General features: G+C 44.5%; 2 long non-coding RNA genes across 2 annotated transcripts; both read right to left on the bottom strand.

Moving 5' to 3' along the window:
• Nucleotides 1-2,097: 2,097 nt before the first annotated feature.
• On the bottom strand, nt 2,098-2,853 carry LOC129592514 (uncharacterized). The gene is made up of 3 exons (XR_008690986.1): nt 2,718-2,853; nt 2,473-2,631; nt 2,098-2,374 (listed from the first exon to the last, which is right to left on the bottom strand). It is a non-coding gene; the product is annotated as an uncharacterized LOC129592514 (long non-coding RNA).
• A 733-nt stretch (nt 2,854-3,586) lies between these two features.
• LOC129592515 (uncharacterized) lies at nt 3,587-4,924 on the bottom strand. Its single transcript, XR_008690988.1, has 3 exons — nt 4,806-4,924; nt 4,330-4,428; nt 3,587-3,729 (listed from the first exon to the last, which is right to left on the bottom strand). It is a non-coding gene; the product is annotated as an uncharacterized LOC129592515 (long non-coding RNA).
• Nucleotides 4,925-6,207: the final 1,283 nt, after the last annotated feature.

Below are 6,207 nucleotides of genomic sequence, written 5' to 3' on the forward strand. Positions count from 1 at the left end.
TGGCCACATGGTGCTGTTCGTGGGGAAACCAACTTCAAAAACTATTGCAAATACCGAAAAGCCCTTGTGGGCTATGGCACTGCAGCAGTCACCGCATATGATTTCCTCGTGCAAAAAAATCCGATATTTTGGTAGAGATGCACTGCGCATCGTATGTGAAATGCCAGTCCCGTACGGCTATACCGGGCTGACAGCTCGAGCTAAGGCGCGCTTCTGCCAAATACCGTGTGAAGCCCACTGGGTCACAGGGCTACGATCACCTCAGCCCACTCGGGCTCAGCTGGAAGCCTTCGACAACGCAAAACTGGAACCGGACGCCGCGGTTGATATGGATGACCAGGCGGAAGACATCCAGACGGAGCCCAAGGAAGTCCAGGAGCGGACTCCACCAAGCACAGAGGTGCTAAAACAATCAACTACGCAGGAGTACGACCTGGAAATTGAAGCTGACGAAGAGGAATACAACACCTTCCGTATTAACTAGAAGAGGACGCAGCGGCATCTGCATGTGGAAAGTGGGATTCTGTTCTTTGTTTATTTTTGTTGTTTACTAGAATGATGGTCTGTTTGTACTTTTGCGGTTGAGGGCGGTTGGACGCCCTATTTCTGGAGGGGGGCTATGTCAGGATTGGCTATTGAGTTGTTAGGAGGCGTGTCATAATATAGCCCATAGGGCTACGATTGTATTTAAGCCGGAATCAACGGCTAACGTGGACAGTTGTTGCTTCTTCTTTTTCGATTTCGTTTATATTTTTATGTACACCTGTGGGTGATAGGACGCATTCTGAATAAAAGGTCGTAGAAATCTCCCGTTTGTTCAGTTCCGTCAGTTATTAGTAGCCCCCGGTATTCGTCCCGGGACACGGTCAGGCCCTTTTCCTGACACTAGGCTGTCAGTCGCATCCAGCTGACCCAGGTACTGAAATTCAGAAAGAGTGTTTTAATGGACAGGAACCGAACGAACAATGTACGAACAATGTACACTGACCTTTCAATTTATCACTTTGTTTCGTGTGCTTAATATGTACGAAGTGTACTGGAACTGGTGCATAATGATCGTGGAAAAAACTATTACAAGCCAAAGGAATGGTAATTAATCCGCGCGCTCATTGTACACACAAGGCGGACACAACCGTAAAACGGTTCTCAGGGCCGCCAGTGGGAACGCTGCAATTAGCGCCCTTAAACCTTGAGTGAACCGTGGAACAAAATTACCTTTTAATATTTCTGGAGTTTGTATATATGAAACTATTTAAACCTCATATTTATCCTTACTGAATTTGGATAACGGCGGTTTCGAAATTATTGCGTTGGATGATTGGATCATCTAGTAGATACGTATTATAGCTGAGAATTTTGAAGGAATACCAGATTTTTTCTTGAGTGTCAAAAGCTCTAGCGAAACCATGTAATGTTACTGTTTTTATGCGCTGACCCTGAAATCGATCCGCAGCCCACCAAAGAAACGTTTTTCGCTTCGCTTTGAACTTTAAAAAGAAATTTCCTTCTGATGGTTCATAATCACTTCGAAAGTTGATTTATTTCGCAAGTTTCAATGAATCCGACATGTCGTATAGTTCCGAAATGACTCGTAAACACCGGCGTGATTTCCGCTGCGATCCAAAAATACTCGATCTGAAAAATTAGGTATAGCAATAACGTAAAAGCCTGCTACAATATTTCGAATTGAAACTTCTTCCGTTCCATTTACAATTACTAAAAGACTAAAGGCTGGTTAGATTGCAAGAAGGAGGGTGTGTTTTTCCACTGAGGTAGAGGAGTTTGTATGTTTGAGGTAGAGGAGTTTGATACCGCGTCGCCGTGCGGTATTGTTTCGCCTTGCAGTTAGTAACATAAATTATTTCTCTCAAAAACCATGCAAAACATTTATCAATTTGAGAAGTCGCTTCTTCTATCTGAAAGGACCGGTACAAGTACATCCTTGCGACTACCGACCGCATGAAATTAGAAAAGATAAATAAGTAGCTTGCCACAATGCAGACAGACAAAAATGTCACGGCATCATAGAAATAACTCCACGAGTAAAAAAACTTACAAAACGTATAACATCCCGAAATCGGAAACGCGAGAAGAAAATAGCCTAATTTATAAGTGTTGCGTCAGAGGAAACGGGTTCATTCTTCACATACAGCAACCATGCATTCTCCCCTTGTGGAAATGTGCTGAAACTCAGGTTGTGGTATCTTCGGCACCGACAAAATCGTGTCAACAACTTTGCGGAGCGCTTTGACTCAACGCGCGCATTAACGATCCAAAGTACCGCTACCAGGCACGCATTCATCACATTCCGAACATTGATTTCCACTGGCCAACTCCGCAAATACCAACCGTGCGCCGTCAACGCTGCAGCTGCCTGGGAAAAAATATTTAAGTATATACGTAGGTTATTAAAATTACGGGTGCGTTCATTTTGCTTACCGAACAGACGCACGCAGGGAAAAGCGCACTTACCTGGAAAGCATTCTCCCGAGTAACGATAACACCGGCTAAAGTGAAACCATGCCAGCAAAAATTCCTATGACGAATGCACATCGTTCTCCATTCTTCTCATTTGCACTTGGTTTTCCCCAGGGGTAATGACAAAGCTGCTACTTCAGCGAGTTTATTTCCCTAATATTGAACTTATCACAGTTTTTTTTATAACCACACAGTCAGAATTCAGAAAGTATTTCAAAATGTTATCGAATTATTCGAACCTGTTCAGTGGAGTACACGCAAGCAGCCGTCAAGAGACTCAAGTACCACACGTACGTCACTAAACGCGATGACTAGCTCTGGATCCGGCTGTTGACCCGGCGGATGCCGGCTAGCTTCGAACGTTTTGCCGATTACTCCCACAAAAGCCGCAAAGCAGCGGACACCGGTAATTAAACGCAAACACTTGTCCAATTCACCAACCATGCTGGCAAAATTTGACATATAGACATATTTATCCAGCGTTACATACTCGTTTTGGAGCAACTGCTCGTGGAGATGTAGCGCAGTTGTGCGGGCAATGTTTCCGGTAATCAAGGCGATGAAAACGACAGCGCCGAGAAGAAGATCCCGCCCGAGGAACGTAATATCGCAAACTGTAAAATGGACGCGAAAAGACCATTCCACGACAATGCTGGGAACCGGAACTCGGGAAAAAATGGTGGTATTCCAGTCTTCGATGTTAGGTTGTAGATTCCAGCTAGTCTGCTTGACAGTAAACCAATAAGCGTTTTTAAACATAGCGGTCGCGACATAGACCACCATTCCGGCGACACTGCTCCTGATTTCTTTTTGAGTCAGCAGTGAGCCGTACATTCGGTCCAAATTGCCAATCAGTTGCAAAAGGTGATGACTGCGCGACCACATGAAGAAAATGCACAGTAGATTGGCAATACGCTCTGATGCATCCATCATCTTGATCAAAATGGCGGTGAACCAATTGGATGACTGCGATAAATTGGTATAATACGTCCATTCGTCGTAGAATACATAAGCATTAACGCAGAGAATAAGCGCTATATAAAAGTAAATTACACAGCGCAAGAACGTTGACCATAGCGGACATTTGTTCGACATTATTGGAAAGTATCCGCACATCTGCAGTAACGTCACCCAAGTGGTAGTGGCCTTCCAGATAAAACCCTGAATAATATGCGGGGCTGCCATTCTGTCAACGGCTGTCGTGCAGACTGGTCGTTTATCTGAGCCTTTGCTACGCTACGCTGGCATCACCTATGATTTAGGAACGTTTTTACGCATCAGCATTAGGCAGAACCTCACAGTCAAAGAAGTGAGACATTATGACGAAACATTTGTCAAGGTTCCAAAGCGCCCATTTTTCGATTGCTGCCTGTGTTTTCACTTTGCCGCCGTATTTGTTTTGAATTTGCTGGATCTGCATTTTCCTTGCAATCTTTCCGTATTCTGCGCCCTGACAGGAATGGAAAGCTCTTGCAGCATAGCGGAAGTGAACTTCGTTCACTGCCTTACCAGTGAGGCTGATGTCCCTTGAGGAAATCAACTATTTGAATGCGTAAGGGAAAACGTTTTGAAAAATGTTTCTACAGAAACTGTCGTACACACTTGCTAAAGTACTGTAGTATTACATATTCAAGTTTAGGAGCTCCTGATGGCCCGTCAGCCAAATTCCTCCTTAAAAATTGCGAACTAGAAGTAACGCTAACGCAGGCTAAAAATAAACCATCCAATTCATTCTGCTTCTCAACAGTTCCCAAAACACAAGCAGCATTACCGCGTTGAATTTCTGTACTGTTTAGCTACACTGATATTATCAGTGTAGCTAAACTCATCGGAGCGATTGTCGACGGATACAGTTACTGTTCGCGATGAGCGGCGGAAAACGTCAAGAGGCTCCAAGGGAAACAACTGCCGACTGAGACGCCACCCTCTTGCAAGCGCCGGTACACACTTCTGAAAAGACGAGGCACCATGACGAAATTCAGAGCTTAATGCAATCAGTAGAGCCTGCAGTCGGTCAAAAGATGCTTTCAGGTAGTAAAGATTTCAATAAAATATCACTCGCCGTCGCTTAACCCATTCTTACGAACGGTGTTTTGAATTTCTCAACATTTCGACGTACTACGTAGTACCCAAACAGTTTTTCAAAACATTCCTCTTTACGTGCGACAAACAACTACGAGCACAATTGATTTTCCTAGAAAAAACTCGAATTTTAAACCTTATTAGGAGAACGCTTGATTTTTTGGAAAAAATTTGAATAATATATGTAGGTTCTGAGGCTTTGAGTTCTTACTGGACTTTCGGTATAGCCAAAGGTCATAACTAACCTGGCATCAAGATTCTTGCCACGCTGCCAAACTTCCTTTGTGTTAAAATAACCGCCAAACTCTGTGCGGGAACGAAGCACAGCAAATACCAAAGATAAGCGAAAAATAGGCAGCGAAACAGCGTTGCCCGGTGCACTAGGCGCTGCCGCCCTAGCCACATCCATCTGGATACGTGTCTTTCTAATGGCCAATAATTCGACTGGGATTCCAAGATGTACAGCGCCCTGCAATGCCAGCGGCAAATACCCACCCAGAATGGTAAACAAGGTCAAAAGCCAAAACGCGTCCACACGCAGGTATCCGCAGGTTTTACTAGGTGTGCGGCCATAAAACGCTCCGACGCCCTAGTACACCGGCAGCCGGGAGAGCAGTCCGATCAACCATGTCTATCCGGACGTTCATCGTAGAAAGTAGCAACGCGTAGTAATAACAATTTAGCAGTTTATTTTCTTCCTTTTGGGAAATTCTTTGGCCTTGGAATCCGTAACTGTGACAAAAGTGTTCAACTGTACTGTTTAAAATACTGCCACTGTGTACGTTAAACGATGTAAGAAAGTGGAACGAGAGACTTTCTAGTCGGTCCAACGGAAATTACGGATGATTCTGTGCAGTACTGTATTTGCTGGAATAACCGGCATCTAATCGCGGCTTCTCGGGTTTCTCTATGTGCGGGTGCGCAAGAGAAGCTGGTTAAATGTAACTGCCAGAATCGAATAAGAGAGGCAGTCCATTTCTGAGTAGGAGAACCAGCAACGACGTTTAGAGTTTGTGTGCAGAGTAATGCCAAACTCACAGTAGGAGACAAGACGTATTTCGCAGCGTGTTTGTTGTCTTATAGATACGTCTTTTCAATGAGGTTCTCCACTGACAGGGATGCAGAAGCAGGGGCTGGCTATATATTCATTGGGAAGCGTGCTGCAGTTTATGGAAAAAGCGGGACATTGCGATTAAAACATACCGATTAAGGGCGACGGGTGTCACATTTCCAGATGGGATTACTACTATAATGCATGTTGATAAAATTACGCGATGAGGATAATTCTGGGTGTGTGTCCTGTGGATGCTATTTGCGATCTGCTATTTGCGTAGTCTGCGATTAGAATGGTTAACGGCATGATGACGAACTGTTTTTCACAAAACAGAACTCACAGAGTGACAGATTTAAGTACTGGAAAAAAGAAGATTGGACGGCCGTTTATATCTCTGTTCAGCAACGGGGCTCTGCTTCTTTTACCGTCGCCGGTGTAATCATTACTAGGGAAAGCGCGTTTCGGGTAAAACGCCTGGTGTCCGTAACACCAAGCAAAACATTACGGTTTTTCAGCAGATGGCAAATTGCGAGATCCACTGTAGCTCCTTTGCTGGGCCTAAGCCGTGGTTTAAAGCGCTGATTCAAGTCCAA

This window comes from Paramacrobiotus metropolitanus, unplaced genomic scaffold (genome assembly GCF_019649055.1).
Source record: "Paramacrobiotus metropolitanus isolate TYO unplaced genomic scaffold, Prichtersi_v1.0 Parri_scaffold0000053, whole genome shotgun sequence".
Classification (NCBI taxonomy): Eukaryota; Metazoa; Tardigrada; class Eutardigrada; order Parachela; family Macrobiotidae; genus Paramacrobiotus; species Paramacrobiotus metropolitanus.